Raw genomic sequence first — 20,367 nt, 5'->3', positions numbered from 1 at the left:
TCTCTCTCTCTCTCTCTCTCTCTCCACTCTGCAACCGAGCTTTCTTTCTTTCTCTCTTCCCATTTCATTGAAAATATTTATTCTTGTTAGATTGCTTTTTGGAGGTGTATAACACACAAGCCAAAATCAAACTAATTATCCACTGCATCCCTCCCTGACAAGGTAATCTGCGCATTCATTGCTAATACTGAGATTGTTTTCCTACTTACATAGGATAGGAGTGAACCTATTTACAGTGTTGGGAGAATTGGGCATTTTAAATTAAGGGTTAGGAGAACTGGGCATCGGGAAAACATGGAGGATTGGGAGAACTAGGCATTTTACATTGGATGGCAAGGCATTTTATTAATGGGTGGAATTCGTCAGGGAGAACTGGGCATCGGGAAAACATGGAGGATTGGGAGAACTGGGTAAAGTTCTTAAATTTTTTTTTCAAGTTTTTTTTACATTTTTAATCCTTATTTTCTATTTAAAAAATAATTCTTTAAATGACAAGAAATCCCTCAAAATCCATTCAAATCTTTAATCAAAATCCATAAGAATCCTTGAAAATCCATTTGAAAGTTGTAAGGATTCTACAATCCTTTGAAATCTATCACTCAAAAAAGTCTTTTAAAATCCTGTGAAATCCAAATTGACTACATCCCTTAAAAAATTGGTGCATTTGACACTTTCAAAGAAACCGTAAATACAATTTAATAATATTTTTATTTATTTATAAATGAGAAATTTTAGTTTCAATTCAAATGAATAATGATCAGATATAATACTTATAAAGAATATATTTCCACAAAAAAAAAAAAAAGAATATATATCGTTATACAGAAAGAAAAAAAATGTTTTAAAAAAATAATACTAATGAATTGAAATTTGAAACCGATGCAATAGATTTCTGTTGAATTCAAAGTTGGCGAGCATACGTGAAGTCAATGATGCCGAGGTTGTGTATTGTCTATCTATATTATCTATCTATATCTATCTATATTATTAAGAGAACACACCATGTCAACCTTTTTGCCTACTTTTTTCATTTTTGCCCTCACTTTTGAATATACAATGTTGAGATGAGGAGAGTAAAATAGTAATTTTATACCTTTTGACAAAATGAAAATCATAAGGGAGGCAAAATAGTAATTTTGTATCAAAATTTACATAAGGAGGGCAAAGTAGTAATTTTGTATCAAAATATTTATGTTGATTCACAAAACCGGAAGGGTCTTGGAACAACATATATCTGACCGTGAATCTACAAAAAAGTAAATAACACAAGATGTATCGTGGTTCACCCCAAGGTTTGGGCTATGTCCACATTGATATTGTATTTCTGAGAGAGAGGGGGGGCTTCTCTATGAGAGTGAGAGCTTTGAGAGGGTGAGGGTGTAGCCTAAGAAAATGGCCTCCCCTAATGAGGAGTGTGAGAAGTCTTTTTATAGAATAAGGGCTCATCACTTATTACATATTTGCCCCCTTCCTTTATTACATAATTGCATTTAAGTCCCCCGAGTATTTATACAAGATCTAAATACGGATACCTTAAGTATGGTACAAACAGTAGTTCCCCAAGTCTTCAGTCAATAGAGTCTTTTGTCTAGAGACTTGAAATTCAGTCCTTGTGTGGGCCAAAGTAACTAGATGTCGTCTAGAAGTGATACTCGATATGAGACGGTGCTCAATCTGAAATGATGCTCAACTAGAAGTAGCACATGTTGCGAGGCTACTCTGCATGTGGCTTATGTTGCCTTGGTTGGCTCGGCTTGTGGCGTTGAAGGTGAGGGAGTCCCTTTTTATAGAATAAAGGCTCGCTCCTCAATACATAAGTGATGGGTTAGAAGTGATGCTCACGACGAGGTTGTTGCTCAGCTGACGACGATGCTCTCTAATAAAAGTGATGGAGTCCCTTTTATAAAATAAGGGTTCGCTCATCTACATAAACGATGGGCTAGAGTTGAGGCTCTCTAATGATGGTGAGGGAGTCCCTTTTATAGAATAAGAGCTCGCTCCTCAATACATAAGTGATGGGTGCTTTCTAATGAAAGTGAGGGAGTTCCTTTTATAGAATAAGGGCTCGCTCCTCAGTACATAAATAATGGGCTAGTCCCCCAAGTATTTTTCATGAGGCCCAGTTGAGGCCCAATATATGGTACATAATGTAGTCCCCCAAGTCTTCGATCAATAGAGTCTGTTGGCTAGAGACTTCAAATTAAATCCATGTATGGGCCAAAATAGCGGTTGTTCGGAGGCGGTATTTGTATACCTTGCATTGAAGCTTTGTAGGTGAAGCTTTTGAAGCTGGAGCTCTGTAAATAAAGCTTTTAAAGCTAAAGCTCTGTAAATGAAGCTTTTGAAGCTAGAATGACATGAGTGATGCTCATGAATGTTTATGTTGATTGACATAAGTGATGCTCATGGATGTTGACATGAGTGATGCTCATGAATGTTGACATGAGTGATGCTCATGAATGTTGACATGAAAGATGGTCATGAATGTTTATGTATGATTGTCATGAGTGATGCTCATGAATGTTTATGTATGAATGACATAAGTGAGCATGGAGTACTGGGCGTACTTTTGATCATCTGGTTGGTGATAATAACGGCAGGTTGCCGAATAATTTTAGAGTACTGGGCGTACTTTTGATCACCTGGTTGGTGATAATAGCAGCAGGTTGCCGAATAATTTTTTGTAGTACTGGACGTACTTTTGATCACCTGGTTGGTGATAATAGAAGGTCTGGCTCTTTTGGGCATATGGGTCTTCGCCCTTCATATAACACTCCAGCCCATTATTTTAGGCTTGCCCTTTTTTTTTTTTAATTTTTAATGACCCTCTGATGAGGTTTATACAGATGTCTTCGAAAAGTAAGGAAAATAAATTACATCATTCAAAAAATAAATCCGATCCTCTGTTTAATGGGTCACGCCCATAAATCTCTTTTTTGCATGTCATCATCATCGCAATTATGTCTGCTCTTTTTATCTTCTTTTGCTTTTTGCTTTGCTTTTGCTTTTGTTTCTGTTTCTTCTTTTCTCTTTTCTTTTCTGCTTTGCTTTTACTTTCTCGACATGTGAGCAGAACCGTCTCACATAACTGCACCACTGTAAAATGCTCAATAATTTCTCATTATTCCAAACTGTTGCAGCAACGTGACTCTTAAAGCTCTTTAGCAATGATGTATATGTTGGCCCTCCTGGAAAAGGCTCTGTCGCTTTAGCATCAACCCCTTTCCTCTTCTTTGACTCAGTTGAACTGGTTTTCATCCTCATAAAAAACTGGATCCCACTTCTGCCCCGACCTGACGCATGAACTCAATAACCTTTCTTCTTCGTCGAGCAGGTTCGGTAAAGCTGCCTTCCTTGTACACCTTTCCACCAGGAATATTCGCATCAAACAAGTGAATCTTTCTGTGAGTACTTCTGATGTTTCCAGCATCATTAACAACAACATGGGTGTTACACAAATGTTTATTATCCGATCCCTTTTCTTGGAACCCTCCAAGTGACAACCAAATCCCAGATTCTCTTGCTAGAAAACAGTGCTTTTGCAAAATTTGACCCTCTAGAAGTTCTGCTATTTTCAGACTGTCACCATCTTTGGCACCAATAAATGAAAAGCTTTTCGAAAAGCAAATCAATTTTGCTCCGGCAGCAGTTTGATGAGGTGAGAGCAGGTGGCAAAATTGGACGGAGGTCATTTGGGCGGCGGCGACTCAGATTGAATTGGCGGCCATGTTCGACTCTCCAAGGATGATGACGCGGGTGGACTGGGAACGGATTGGAGCGCCGTTTCGGAGGATGGGCTGACACAATAATTAGGTAGGGAAAGACAAAACGGCATCTATGAATTTGAGGTCAGAAAAGGAAAGTTGTCAGGTCGGGGATTCGGAGCAGGAGCTAGTGCCTTTCGATTATCTCCGATTGGCTGTAACTCAGTAACATCTCATAGGCCTGAAACTGCTTCACTTTGGCACGGAAGACGGCTTTGAGCTTGGCGACGGAGGAGGAAGGCTGGACACTGGGGATAGTGCAAGTGGTGGAAGTGGCGGAAAGAGGAGGAGCATCCTCTTTGTAGTTCTTCACTGTGAATTTTTTTGTTGTTTTTTGTTGTTGGAAGACGGCTGCTTTTGCCTGGGGTTTGGTGGTCGCGTTGCCTTCTTCTTGGGCTTTGTGGCCTCATTGAGCTTAATTTCCTGTCTGGCATCAAACTGGGAGATGATTGCATGGAAATGTGGGATCCATAAGATCCTAGAGAGTAAAATTGAGAAGCTAGGATCAAAACTAGGGCTGGCATTTTGGACCCAACCCGTTAACCCGACCCGACCCGACCCAACTCGTTAATATTTGTATTTGGGTGGATGCTTAACGGGTCGGGTCGTTAACGGATGAACTCGTTAACAACCCGTTAAATAACGGGTCACTTTGGGTCAACCCATTAGTACCCGTTAGTTGATGATATTTTAGTAATTTTAGTAAAGTCTTAATGACAAAAAATAAACTTTATGAAAAAAATAAAAATAATAATAATTGTTAACGAGTGTTAACGGGTGAAACGGGTGACCCGTTAGCTTAACGGGTTGGGTTCGGGTGACCCGTTAACTTAACGGGTCGAGTTCAACCCGACCCAAACCCAATAAACCCGACTCGTTTACAGGTCTAATCAAAACGACGACGCATCTGAAGCTCAGCTCTCTGCCGATTATGTTGAAAACCATCGAACATCGCAGACAGATGAATCCCGAAGAATTCTGAGCCTCCTGAGTCTGCTGATGTTGTTGCTATTGTTGCTGCTGCAGATTTGCTTCACTTTTCCCCATTTGAAGAGCATCTGGGATTTCCCCTCACTCCCTCTCTCTAAAGAGTATAAAAATGGCAGGATGAGAGATTACGAAGAAGATGAAGAAGATGTGAGGGACAAGTGTTCATAGTGGGTATAGTTGCCCTGTTTAAACCATTTACAAAGACAATCTACTCTCTCTCTCTCTCTTTCCCCTTCTCCCTCTCTGTAATCCCTGGTTGCAGATCGAGTAGGATCTCAGGTTGTGCAGATTCACGGTGGACAGTGGTGAAATTTAATGAAAAAATGAAAGAGAACCGACATAGTTTTTTGTGTTGATTCCCACAAACGGCGCCAAATGTTGATGCACAAAACCGGAAGGGTCTTGGAACAACGTAAATCTGACCGTGAATCTGCAAGAAAGTAAATAACACAAGATGTATCGTGGTTCACCCCAAGGTTTGGGCTACGTCCACACTGATATTGCATTTTTTAGGGAGAAAGGGGGCTTCTTTATGAGAGTGAAAGCTTTGAGAGAGTGAGGGTGTGGCCTAAGAAAATGGCCTCCCCTAATGAGGAGAGTGAGAAGTCCTTTTATAAAATAAGGGCTCCTCACTTATTACATATTTGCCCCCTTCCGTTATTACATAATTACATTTAAGTCCATCGAGTATTTATACGAGATCTAAATACGGAGACCCTAAGTATGGTAGAAAACAATTTACATAAGATAAAAATATGCACTTATTAAGAGAAATTGTCTCACGGTCATTTTTTCATATAGGTAAGTGAACTCATAATGTTTTTTGAATAGTTTGAATGAACTAAAGCGGTTGCGCTTGAGAAGAACGTGGGAAGAGGTTGACGGTTGTTCACACACACAAAATGTGTGCTCTCTGCTATTGTCAATAAAGAAAAGAATGGAAGTCAGATGGGCTACCAACTCACACACAGGGAGCTCCCTGTTGAAAGTAAGCAAGTTATATATGATGTGTGCTTACTGCTTAGAGACCAAGTAACTTAAACAACAATGCAGCTACCACATTTAACTACAGATGAATCTAAGTTGGATTATAGGTGCATAATCTACTTAATTAATTAGTTGATTGAGACAAGTAACTTTTAAGACAAGTTATATACCTTCAACATGATTCAATGCTGATTGGCAAGAATCATGGAACCAAGAGACACACGGTTGACTATTTGAAACCCTATTTGGTAAGATATATTGTACGTGCCTTGGAGGGACAACATTAAGATTAATGGTGATTTGGTTTATCCTTCTAATAACTACAATAGGCGATTTCAGAGGAATCCCTATTGCTATGATAAAGATGTCCATGCGCTCACAACAATATGGTTCCATTCTAAGAAAGTCGCTATTCTTGTTGGAGCATTACAAACTAGAGAGAGTGGAATGCATCTTGTGATGTGAGAATGTGAGGATAAAGTCTGACATCGGTGAGGAACCAAACCATGCAAGAGCTTATAAGAGGTTGGGCTTCTACTTCCAATTGGTCTTATGGTGAAACCTAAGCTTTCTTCATCGTATCAGAGCAGGTTGTCCCCCCGTGTGAAGCTCAATGGCCATAGACGCTCCATGTCACCTGGTTTGTCTTGTCCAAGTGTCAGGCTTGAAAATTTGTCACAAGTGAGGGAGCATGTTGAGAATGAATTTTGCATTGATGGGAGGAAGGACCTTTGCATGGGCTTATAAGTAATTTGGGCTACTCTCCATATTGTTAATTGGTTTTATGATAGAACATCAACTTTCTTCATGCATCAGAGTAGGTTAGTCCATGTGTGAAGCCCATCGGCTACACGTGCTCCAATTCACTGAATTTGTGTTGTCCATGTGTTATGCTTGAAAATTCGTCACATATGAGGGGGCGTGTGAAAAAGTGAAGACAAAGTCTCAAATCGGTGACAAACCAAACCATAAAAGAGCTAATAAGATATTTGACTACTCTCCATATTATCGAGTAGTTTTATGATGGAACTTCTAACTTTTTTTCATGTGATACTCGAACCATCATGCCTCCAATCAGTGCAGGTTAGTACCATTCATCCTTCTCGTCCTTGTTTCGTGATGCTTGTCAAACTTTGATCCTAGAACCATGTTGTTTAAATCTTTAATACATTCTAACACGGGAACAATGTTTAAGTGCACCCTAGGGTTCACCTTCTTAATTATCCACCCATTTGTAGAAAATTAACAAACTCTTATTGTACTTGTACACATGTCAATAATCAGATTATTTATTTGATTTAACACTGTTTAATTTTTTTTTTCTACAAATAATTAATCAAATTGATCGTCTATATTTATCACAAATGGAAGGTACTTTATCAAAATGATTTTAATTACCAAAATCGTCATCTTCTTCACACATAAATATTAAACAGTCTTTAGTTTGATTGATTTTTTGCGGAAACAATATTAAATAGTGATTTGGCAAGTGAATTATTTCAGTTATGGAATGTGTACGACAATGATATGTTATTACAAGTGAGTTGTACGTATGGTGTATCCAGGGAGATGAGTTTAGGTAGAAAATGTTGATTCGTAGGAAACAAGTTTGAAAGGTGAATAGGAGTAACTAAAAGGGTAAGATTCATTGCGTAAAAGCAAAAATAATGGATGTAGAAGCTCGTGATTCCTTTTGTTGTTGAGAAATTATTATGTGGAAAGTAGGTTTACTTTGAGTTGCAACAAAATAAATTAATTGAGTTTGGTTTGGGCAGTTGAGTTTGAATTCAACAAAATAATATAATTCAACCAATTTCCAATTTTTACAATAAGGGTGAAGGAATTAATAAAGGTGTGTGATATCCACATATCCCTTTTTACTTCTCTCACACTTTTTGGTTTTCGATATTCGGATCAGATGAATTGAAAAATATCAACGAACAAAAATTAATAAATAGTATGTGAGAAGTAAAAAATGATGTGTAGATAATATATCCCTTAATAAATTTGTACCGAAGTGGTCATCACGAGATTCAAATTTAACACTTCTTTTTTACCAAAAAAAAAATCACTAAATATCATTAGACAAGAATATTAAATAGCAGTACTCAACCAACTTAAAGTAGACAGCTCATGTGTTGTTGCATCATTAGCTAAAATGGAAAGTCTTTTTTTTTCTTTCTTCTCATGCATTTATTGGGCTGGTACTCGGCCATATCAAGCATTCACATGCTTGTGCTCAAACAAATTAATTGAAAGTTGTTTTTGTTTTTTTAACAAATGATATTATCTATCATAGCAAAAAGAGGATAAGCTTAGGCTCACAATAAGCTAGTATTAATATGATTTAAATTTGCATTTGACGAGAATCAAGCTTAAGACCTCTCGCTTACAAGTAAAAATAAATACTATTAGACTGTAATACTAAATAACAGATTAAAAGTTGTTTAACAGAGACAAGAAGAATGCTTAATTAGAAGAAATTGTCAAAAACAAGCAAATACTGTGTGTTCAATATGAAGGAAGGTAGATGAAGGGAGTTAGTATGCCAATAATATCTACACTAAGGGCCAGGATGATGGGTTTTGCCATAATAATATAGTTCAATCACGTCATTAGTGAGAATCGAATATAAGACATCTCACTTAGAGCAACTCCACCGTTGCAAAGCCCCCCCCGGGGGTTATTCATTATTTAATCCACCTAGTGAGCAGTAACTGTCCTTAATAAACAGTAACTGTCTTTTGCATCTCCATCCCTACAATGAATAGCCCTGACAATAAGTAATAAAATATTAGTATTTTTTTTATTTATAATTAACATTATATTATTTACTTTGTATAAATTAATATTATATTATTACTTTGTATAAATTAAAATTCCTTTTGGAAATCTCTTCCTTATATTATTTACTTTGTATAAATTAATATTATATTATTACTTTGTATAAATTAAAATTCCTTTTGGAAATCTCTTCCTATCTCTCGAAACTTCTACCATTTTTTTTGCTTCACTTCTGACACACAGCAGAGCAGCACACCTGAATGCCCTTCTTAATTTTTGCTGCACTTATGTAGTCCATGGCTTCGCGAAATGGTGTGGTGCAAAGCGGTGTCGTGAAGCTGGATAGCCCGGTTAATTTCAAATCGTCATCATTCAAGTCCTAACTCCCTCCTTCTCAATCTCCTGGATCCGTCCTGCGCTATTTGGCTCCGCTATTTGGCGACGTCAGTTTTTGTTTCCCCAAATGGGATTCGATTGAATTTTGGAGAAAAATGGAAGCATTATTTCAATTCATCATTTAAATAAATGTTTAGAATTTGGAAAATTTGAGGTAATAGAATAAGCATGGCAAATTCAAATGAGTAAATGAAATGTAGAGGTCGAGTAGCTATAAGGTTGAGGCCCAAAAATGCAGAGGAGATGATGGCTGACGTCGCCCAGACGTCAGCCTTGCGTCACGTGGCCTTCGGGCTCTCTAGATGGCAACTCCTGTCGGGCCTCTTCTTCGGGCATGCTCGGGCTCCATCGCCAGCACATGCTAGACCTCCCCACTCCTTGCGTCACGTGGCCTTCGGGCTCCCGAGCTGGCAACTCCTGTCGGGCCTCTCATTCGGGCCTACTCGGGCTCCATCGCCATCACATGCTAGACCTCCCCACTCGGGCTCTCTGGCCCTGTTTGAAAGCTAGTCCATCGGGTAATACCCCATGGTGGAACTACTCTTACAAATGAAGAGAAATATCACTAGACTGGAGTACTAAGTGACATTATGCTTTAATTATTTGTTCGCAATAGTTTTCATAGATCCCTTCACATAGGTTTGATGTTTAAGTCTTACAATATACAGTAGATGGTGATTGATCAAATATTCAAAATTGATCATTTTAATTTGGTTTCCAAGTCGTGGGAAAAAGTATGCATCGATCGGAGGCTATTGTTTTAAATGAAAATATGATGCGTATGCCTATCAATAGTTGGACAATATGTAATACTTTTTTTTTATTTTTTTTAAGGATAAATCTCAGTTTACTACCCTCAAGTTTCGTGGTTTTCAACATTTGGTACATGAAGTTTTTTTTTCATCCCAGAGTCATACCTAAAGTGTTAATTTTGGAACAGTCTTATACATCCGTTAGTCTGGCTGTTATGTCTCTTGTTAATTGATGACATGGTGCCTATATGGACAATAATTGGGCGCCACGTGTCATTAAAAGATCCACGTGGAAATAAAAAATTTAAAAAAAAATTTAAAAACAAAAAAAAACCAAATCCCCTTCATCTTCCCCAGAATACCCACCCGTACCCACCCTCCCACCCATTCTTCCACTCCCCAATACTCTTTCTTTCGCACCACTCGTACCCAGACTCCCGCGACTCTTCCCCTCGCTCCCATGAAATCGACTGCGACACCCTTTCGTGAGACTACCAAACGCCCTTTCACAACCTCCAACTACAAAGTTAAGTTCATGTGCAGCTACGGCAGCAAAATCCAGCCCCGCCCCCATGACCACCAGCTTGCCTACGTCAGCGGTGACACCAAAATCCTCGTTGTTAATCGCAATATCAAGCTTTTTGTTTTCATCTCTAAGCTCTCCTCCCTCTGCGACACCTCTAATGACGCCGTTTGCTTCAAGTACCAGCTTCCTGGCAAAGATCTTGACATTCTCATATCTGTCACCAACGACGAAGACCTCGACCACATGATGGTCGAGTACGGTCGACTCTACAGCACTTCCGCTAAGCCTACTAGGCTCCAACTCTTTCTTTTCCCTCTTGACAGCAACACTTCGTGTAGCTTCAGCTCCAGCTAGACTAAGTCCGAGGGCCAGTGGTTTGCCGACGCTTTGAATTCAGTTCAGATCGGGTATCTTGATGGATCCTCTCTGATGGCTCCGGTCATGGCCTCGTCGACAAACCCCGATTTCCTAGGGATCGCCACACTGAAGAACCGGTGATATCTCAGGCGGAGATTCAGCGGCAGATCCAGGAGTTGCAGAGGATGCAAATCATTGCTGGTCACGAGCCGACCACCATCTATCACCGGAAAGTGACGAAATGGGAAACCCTAGGGGTTACACTGACGATTATTATTACACACAAAAACTTACATATGACATTTAACCAGCCAAGGGTTGTCTCCGGTGGGAATGCCACCACCTATGCCATTTCCAACTACGTATATGCAGAGAGGCACATGAACACTGGGGGTTTTTTGGTGACAACTGGGGTGGGAGGGTTTGTTGAGAAGGGGTAGGTGATGGGGGTGGGAGGGTGGGCACGGTTGAGGATTCTGGGGAAGACGAAAGGGATTTGGGTTTTTTTTTAATTTTAATTTTATTTTTAATTTCCACGTGAACTCCTTAATGACATGTGGCGTCCAGTCATTGTCCACATGGGCACCACATCATCAGTTAACAGGAGACTTAATAACTAGACTAATGGATGTGTGAGTCTGTCCCAAAATTAATACTTTAGGTATGACTCTGGGACAAAAAAAACTTCATGTACCAAATGTTGAAATTCACAAAACTTAAAGGTAGTAAACTGAGATTTAATTGAGTTGTGGGTTGGTGATTTATCAATAACTGATAGTGATTCCACTTTAGTGTACGCCTCAAATATAGCTATATTCTTTATATCATGGTAGTGCTACCAACTACAATTGTAGTGAATATTTAAAGGAAAACTAATAAAAAAAGGTTTGAAAATTTTGAGTTTTAACAATAAAAACAAAATAAAGGGTAAAATAAATAGTACCATGATTGATTTTTTAGTGTAAAATTATGATTTTTTATTGAAGTGAACAATACCAAAAACTTATTGTTAAAATTCCTAATATTTAAACCTCGGTTGAACATTTTTGTTGGATGATATTTTTATTTTTCAAGAGGTTGTAGGGCCCCTTTCATTCAACGAATCCAGTAATTCGCTATCAAAATTTATTCAGCCGTATTAAAACGTTAAATAACAGAAAGCTTTTATTTTTGTTGTAAAGGCAAACAAAAATGGATTTTGTGAAGAGTTTCGGAAAAGTATCATATTTTTAATTTGAAATATATTTGTTTTTCTTTATAGTTCTGCTAAGTTGTCTCACTCAGTCTCTATCATGTCATTGTCCATGTGCACTGGCACAATATTCAAATCTTTCATCGTATGCCGATCCCTAGCAGGTTGCAGTCAAATATGTTTAGCCCATTTTAAAAAAAAAATTGAGATATATTCGTCATTGGATTTGATTTTAATGAAATTATATGACATATGATTTAATTTTTACTAAATAATTTCATTAAAATCAATCCAAAGGTCAAGAGAATGTCCCTATTTTTTTTTTTAAATAGGGATCCCTCTTGTTAAAGGGCCTGTAGATTTGGATTTTATCCGGATTCAAATTGTGAGGATCTTAAGAATTCTCATATTCTAATTATTTATCATAAATTGTACGGTATCGTATATCATACGGTCATAAATTATTTTAAATTATTTTTATTTAATAATAAACATAAATAGTATCTAACGAAAACTAACCGAACGATATACGATGAATGATCATGATGTAAGAATTTCTAAGATTCCCACAAAGAAGATCTAGAGAAGATCATCATGCTATATATATATATATATATATTTAATGAAATTTGTGTCAATTTCGTTTTCTGAATACCGTATTGTAGAAATATATATATATATATATATATATATATATATTTCTATATTTGTTAAGCAATTTCATTGATGCTCGGAACATGCAGAAATTACAGATTCCTATATTTGTTATTTTTAATTTTTTTCGAAGTATGTAGAATTGATTGTTCATGATCTTGGGTGATCGATTATTAATTCATATTATATATTATAATATGAGTCCGTAGTGTAGCAAATATATTCCTTTTTTTGGAGAGATTAAAGTGATACGATGTTCCCAATGAAGAGCAAGTTACCATTGTAAAACATTAGTGTTAGTCAAGTTAGTTAGTTGTTAGAATAGTTACAAATAGTTACCACTGTAACTATTCTCTTTACCTTTGTAAATCTAGTTTATATAAATACCTCAGTGTAACTAATTATAAAGAAATGAAATCATTTCTCAATATGGTATCACTCGCTTAAGTCCACCGACTTCGATCCTCCTTCTGCTACTTTCTTGCTTATTTTCTTACCTACCAAACACCATAGCTTCCGTCTGCAAATCTTCGATCTTGTTCATCAATGGCGGCAAATTCTTCGCATTCTTCCTCTCCTGTGGCTGCGCATCCTTCCTCTCCGGCGATCGCGGATCCTTCCTCTTCGCTGCCTCCACATCTCAATCCTTCTCCGATGAACCCTAACTCCTCTTTTCAAGCTTCAATCAACTCCATCACGATCCAAAACATTGGGAGTATGATTCAAACAAAACTTAAGCGTCATAATTACCTTGTTTGGCGTTCTCTGTTCGAACCGATCTTCCGCCGCTACAAGCTCACCGGCATGGTTGATGGATCTGAACCGCCACCGCCTCAATTTCTTGCTGATCTTTCTGGAAATTTGTCCTCGATTCCGAATCCGGCCTTCGAGATCTGGTACGAAAAGGATCAAAACATCCTCATTTGGATCAATTCCACTCTCTCTGAGGATTTGATTCCCTTTACTGTTGGTGTTCAATCCTCCCGTGAACTTTGGCAAAATCTTGAGAAGCGATTCGGTGGCGTCTCTCGTTCTCACATTCATCAGTTACGATCGAATTTGCAATTGATGTCGAAAGGCACTTCCACAATATCTGAATAATTGCAACGTATCAAAGAGGTTTCTGCTGCTCTCGCTGCTGCCGGTGCCTCGGTTGAGGAGTCAAATCTCCTTCACCTCATTCTTAATGGCTTGCCTGATGACTATGATTCCTTCGTGGATTCAATTCAATTTCGTCTTGCTGATACTACTGTTGATGATCTACATGGATTTCTTCTCAGCAAAGAAATGGCTCTTGCTCGTCGCAAGCCATCTCAAGGTTCCTCTGAACCGTATCAGGCTTTCACCTCCATTCCAGCAGCTTCCAATGCTCCTCCTTTGCTTCCTACACCTCCACTACATCAGGCTTACAATGCTCAGTCTAATGGTTCTCAGAATTATTACCCTAGCAATAATCGCGGTAATTTTCAGCGGAACACTTCTCAAAGGCCCTACAACAACCGTAATCGTTCCAATCGGTTTAATAATTCCTCAACTAATCGTGGTGGAAATCGAGGTGGAAATCGTGGCTTCCGTTCTTTCACTTCTGCAGTCATTCCGTGTCAAATTTGTGAGGACACTGGACATCTTGCCATTGATTGTTCCCACCACATGAATCTAAATTTTCAAGGCCGTGTTCTGCCAGCCAAACTTGCGATGTATGCATCTTCTAGTACTTCTTCTCCACCACCATGGCTACTGGATTCCGGCGCAAGCTCACATATGACCAATAATATTCATCATCTTCAGAATCCACAGCCCTATACTGGTCCAGATAAAGTCTACATTGGAGATGGCCAAGGTTTGCCAATTCTCCATACTGGTTCTACTTTACTTAAAACCCCTTCTGCAGATTTTCAATTAAAGAATGTGTTACATGTTCCCCACTTGAAGCATGATCTTCTTTTTGCCAAGATGTTCTTGCGTGATAATTGGTGTTCACTAACCCTCAATCCTTTTGACTTCCATGTCAAGGATCTTACTATGGGGAGGATGCTTTTTAGAGCTCCTGTCAGCAATGGTCTCTATCCATTTTATGCTTCTTCTTCAACTGCACCGAAGGTTCATGCTCATTCTGCAATAAGGATCTCTTCTCATGTGTGGCATCAACGATTGGGTCATCCAACGTTCAAGACTTTTCGATCACTGTTATCAAAGTCTATACTGCCTGTTTCTAATAATGTTCAACAATTCTTCTGCTCCAATTGTGTTTTAGGCAAATGTGCCAAGTTACCATTTCAAGAATCTCTCTGTACTACTTCTAGGTCTCTTGAATTAGTTCATGCGGATGTTTGGGGGCCAGCTCCAGTATGTTCTGTTCGTGGCTATCGCTTTTATGTCATATTTGTAGATGATTTTACCAAATATACTTGGCTGTATCCTCTCAAACATAAATCGGAAGTGTTTCACATTTTTGTCCAATTCCAAGCTCTTGTTGAGAATCTGTCTGGTTACAAAATTGGCACTTTAAGATCAGACTCAGGGGGTGAGTTTACAAGTTCTAACTTCAAGCATCATTTGTCTTTCCATGGCATTCAACAACAATTCAGTTGTCCTTACACTCCTCAGCAAAACGGTTGTGCTGAAAGGAAGCACATACATATTGTTGAGACTGCTCGAACGCTCCTTATTGCCTCACACGTTCCTCACAAATTCTGGGTTGAAGGTTTTCTTACTGCCGTCTATCTTATCAATCGCCTACCTCCAGTCAACAAGTCTTCCCCTTGGGAACAATTTTTCAAGAAAGTTCCAGATTACAAGTCTCTTCGGGTCTTTGGATGTCAATGCTTTCCTTGGTTAAAACCATACACCAATTCCAAATTAGATCCCAAGAGCAAGATGTGTGTTTTCATTGGCTACAGCTTAGCTCATAAGGGGTATAGATGTCTAGATCCCTTCACTAATCGGGTTTATCTCTCTAGGCATGTTCATTTTGATGAACATACATTTCCCTTTCATGATCCCCACCTTCTACAGTCCTCCACTCCCCATACCCCAGAAGCTTACTCACCTTTTTCCCTTACCTTTCCCAATCTTTATTCCCCTCATTCTTTCACTTCCCGTGTTCCACCACCCATATCTTCCTCACCTACTCAACCTGCGCCAGTTCCTCAACTTGAGCACGTTAATTCTCCTGCTCCTTGTCCTGCACCTCTGCAACCTCCCTCACCTCCCTCTTCTCCTCTACCAGCCTCTCATTCTCTACACCCTGCACCACATCCTGTACCTCATATTTCCTCTATTCACCCAATGCAAACCCGATCTAAGTCAGGCATATACAAACCTAAGGCCCTTACTGCCACAACACATCATTTGCCTTCTCATTTTGACAGTGAGTTTATACCTACTACATATCTCCAGGCTTCCAAACATTCACAGTGGATGCAACCAAAGATGCTGTGAAATTTCACCAAAAAAAACAGAAAAAAAGAAGTTAATGTGCTCATTGGTACCAGAAAATGTCATCTCTCTAAATGAAGTTAAGTGGCAAAGAACCCTTTTAAATTTGTTTCAGTTAATTTTAAGGCCCAATTCATTGTAGCTAATTGGGATGAATTAGATGGAATGACTGCACGAAGCAATCCCTCCTCAACCAATTCAAAATTGAGAACCTAGCCATATTAACCAATATGAAGATTGAGATGTAGAAATACATTTCAACAATGATAGGTTAACGAGGTTAAGTTTAGGTCCTTGAATGAGTGTTGATTCCCTTAGGCCTATCCCTTTCAAAACTCATTCTTTTAAGAAAAACAACACCCGAATCAAGCTCGTATGAGCAAGATCGTGAAAGGTGATGAACCAATATTTATACTATATATTTCGCCCTTTTACATTTCTTTTCTTGTCTAGTTTAGTTGGAAGTTTTAAGTATTTGTGATACTGTTGCCATATTGTGTTTTTAGGAGCAGCAGGATCGAGTTTGGTGGAAAAGTATGCAAACGATGAAATTTTTTAGTGATTCCAGTTGGAGTTGATTCACAAGAGATTGAAGATGATCGTTTCAAGTTTTCAACTCAAAATTCCTAGCCAATCATTCTCAGTTTAAGAATGAAAACAGGGCAGCATGCTGACAAGACAATTTGGATCTCCAAAGGTTGCATGAGACATAAGCATAATTAAAGCCTAAATTGAGGAAACTTTCTTGCTAGCTTATGAGGTAGACGTTTCAAGCCTTCTTAGGACAGCTCATTCATTGAAATCTAAGGACTTTTCGTCTACCAAACGTATGGAGGCAGGGCACATCCTGTTTGTCCATTTAAATTAGGAAATCAATTTTAATTGACATTTATTTTGTGTCTCCTAATCTGATCCGGAGTATGGATGATTGGAGTCCTTTTAAGTATGCATTAGGGGAAATTAAATAGTGAGGCGATAATGATAAAAGGAGGATTTTTTTTATTTTTTTATTTTTATTTTTTTCAGAGGAGAAGATTAGAGAGCTTAGGGAGAATTCTTGTAAAAAAGGGTGGTTCTCTTTCTTTGATTCTTCATGGATAATTCCTTATGCATTCAAACAAGTATGTATAACTAATTTCCTTTTGCTAGAGTAAGGCTGTGAGCCTCAACATGGTTACGTAGATTTCTTTTAAGTGCTTAAGTGTTGTTACATGCTTGCTTTGATATTTTCAATCACAGAATTAAACTATCTATGTCTTGATGTTTGATCACCATTAGGATGCTTAGAAGAGTCATTAGATGCAATTTTGAACGAATATCACGTTAAAATTGGTTATGCTTCCTGTGATTGAGGATTATAATTTCTCCTAAAGTAAATTTCATACTTTTAGGAATTACATGTCTTACCAAAAGGATTTTCACCAAGATTAATGAATCACTCATGTTTATATTTAGTCCAAATGTCATGGATAAATTGCATGTTGTGGTATGTGTTTTAGCTTGAACTAGCAAGGATGACCGCGCATTACTACGGGATTGAAAATTGTATAACACATTTAGAAGTTCTAAAAAAAAATTATATATATGTATATACAGTAGACAATACTATTCACATACATGTGCAAATTTATTTACAACTCTATCAACAATAAGGAACAACATAGGTGTCCATGGGCAAAATGAAGTTTATAAATTGTCAAATTCCATACATGTCAAACTTCATTTAGGAAGCTGGAACCATAAAGAATAGAGTGATAAACACACATAGACAGTTCACAATACGAAACCGTTGCTTCACTAAATAAGGAGTACCAACAAAATCATGCTTGTTTTGCTCCAAAAGAACAAAGTAGAAAAAGGGAAACAAATAGTCATTTATATTTTTATATTCTGTGGGAAAAACTTGGAAGAAGAAGGAATAGTGAAAATATCATATTTATTTCAATTTTTTAGACAGAGAAAAATAGTACATAAACCAACAATGAAGGCACATTCTGAGAAAGAATTGATGAAAACATATAGTACACATACCTACTTAAACATTTCCTCCTTTTGCACAACCTATATTTGTAGTAGATTAGACTCGGGCATAAATTCAGAAATCAGTTAAGAATGATACCGAAAAGTAAATTGCAGTTTCTTAGTATCATTTCTTTTAGAAAACACTAACAAAATTGTTTCTTAAAATAACAATATGTATATAAGCAGGATTGTGCTTAATTTTCTCTAATTAAAGAAATGGTTTGCACAATTTAGAACCTGATATAACAAAACCATAACAAAAAAGATTTCCAGAACTTGAAGTGCCTTTTGAGAGCTCGGTCCTACCACAAAAATCTACAAAGGAAAAAATTGTTACCCCAAATTAAAGCTTCTTCTCTCACTCAAAAGAAAAATGGAAACTTTATATGGAAAAAAATTGAAATTCTGCATAATCAAAAGTGGATCAAAACTCTAAATAGATTATCTTAACGTGTAGAAGTCTGTTGTTAGAGTTTGAAAACAATTGAAACTTCATTTTAAACACAACACTTAATCAATTGATTTACATTTAAATGGAAAGAAGGTAGTGGTCAGTTTTACCCATCTTTTGTTTAGTGTTGCTCCATTTATAATTTGTATTAAAAGCTTGAAGTTTTACTTTCCTTCCATTTCCCTGTGCATAACAATACAGTAGCTCTCGTTTACCTACAACAAATTGAAAACCATTTGGGGAAAACACCTAAGCCTTTGGTTATTAGATTCTTGGTAGCTAGGCAAAGCAAGAAATTTACACACAACAAAACTATTAAAACTTTATAACCACTTCCCAAATTAGGTTCTCTGACTGGCTAATGATCATATTGGATACAAATTATCATCCCGAACACTGCAATCCTTGAATTTTATTTTTTCTTTGGGGACATTCTAGTTATCATTATTTAACTGAAGAATATTATTCATAGAACAATAATTAGTAGATAAAATGGAAGGGAACAGAATAGCAAAATTTTCAGTTAACAACATAGAGCTAAGTGAATAAAGGTCATACTCAGTGCACAAGGCTCCCACTTTACGCAGGGTCTGGAAGAGGTGAATGTCGGCTAGCCTTACCCCCATTTATGGAGAGGTTGCAACCAAAATGTGAATAATACACAAAATTGAGATAGGAATGCAACCAAAATGTGACTCTTACCTGGTTGTGGTTATGCTTCTATCAAGTGCTGCCCTTAACTAACGAAATAAGCAATCTCTTCACTTAGCACATTTAGTCATCAATCCCTGCACACTAAGATATTATGTATTACATTCTAATTTTTCTTTATTTACATTTTCATTCTATTTCTTTCAGTGTGTAAACTTGTACTAATTCTCCATAATTTTCAGTCAATTCCATTGTAATTTAAATAAATATTGAGTATATACACGCTTATAAACACACAAAATTCAGTTTTCCATACGAAAGCACATATGTCAAGGCAATGTTCCTACTGTATTCATTTAATCAAATGATGCATAAAATATAAAAATTAAATTATACCTCTCATTTATAACCTTCTGATTTCGCTTCATCAGCAGCTAAACCAAAATTTAGATAGTACCCAATATAATTGTCAAATACCAAATAGCAACACCATGTAAAAATCATATTGGGTGTCCACACCCACACTTATACTTTACAAATAAATTCGAACTTTGAATTACATGGGCTTCAAAAATATTTGCAAATAAATTCGAAAGAAGATGAATAAATTAAAGAAAAATCATATCTACTAGCAATTCAGACACACCCAAAGTTGCTATCGAGCTCTGCCGAAGACAACTCTGAATGTTGACAAAGTCTAGAACATCCTGGAAATTCAAAGAGGTCAAATTTAAAGCCAAATAAGCAATCATTTACTGAAATTTTTTCACAAAATAAGTGCTAGTTTCACAAATAAATGAAACCCAGATTAAATTTCTTGATTTTTTTTGAGAAGAAGATTAAATTTCTTGATAAAAACTAAGAACTTCAAAACTTAAGAAAAAACCCATGAATCCAACCATAAAAAAAATGCAAAATTTCGCCCTGGCAAACCATGCATAAACCAAAAATTATATCTTAAACAAAACACATGATTCCAACTCAAAAAAGCTCAAATTTAAATCAACCAAAACAAAAAAAAAAAATATCAAACATGGTTCATTGTCTCTCTTCGGATTGTCAATCACACAGTGTTACCCATATATTATCGTCTTAACATTTCATATACTCATGCATTAGATAAAAAAATGATATCTATGTTAAAATTACATGGACTGCTTTATCATGGTTTAAGAAAGCAACAACAAATCATAGTATCTACATGTTCCTCAAATTATCTAAAACACTAAAACCAAACCCTCACTTCCCACTACATGTTTAAGATACGTGAACCCATACAAACCTCTTCACCATTCACCAATACCCTTGGTGCTATAAATCAAAAAAAAAAAAAAAAAAAATCAATAAATAAAATGGCTACTAACCAAAGCATCCTTTGAACAAATTAAGAAATTCAAATAAAA

The 20,367-nt window shown here is 37.2% G+C and overlaps 1 protein-coding gene and 1 pseudogene across 1 annotated transcript in view; one reads left to right on the top strand and one right to left on the bottom strand.

Moving 5' to 3' along the window:
* LOC103432258 (beta-amyrin synthase-like) overlaps positions 1–17,445 on the bottom strand; it is a gene marked incomplete at its 5' end in the record, with an annotated part of 37,381 nt that extends 19,936 nt beyond the window's left edge. The window contains 3 exon segments of the mRNA NM_001328920.1: positions 6,595–6,598; positions 8,813–8,834; positions 17,417–17,445.
* LOC103417404 (RAF-like serine/threonine-protein kinase PRAF) lies at positions 8,822–10,697 on the top strand (annotated as a pseudogene).
* Positions 17,446–20,367: the final 2,922 nt, after the last annotated feature.

This window comes from Malus domestica, chromosome 17 (genome assembly GCF_042453785.1).
Source record: "Malus domestica chromosome 17, GDT2T_hap1".
Classification (NCBI taxonomy): domain Eukaryota; kingdom Viridiplantae; phylum Streptophyta; class Magnoliopsida; order Rosales; family Rosaceae; genus Malus; species Malus domestica.
The sequence above is the reverse complement of the archived record's forward strand: the minus strand, read 5'-3'. Positions and strand labels throughout refer to the sequence as shown.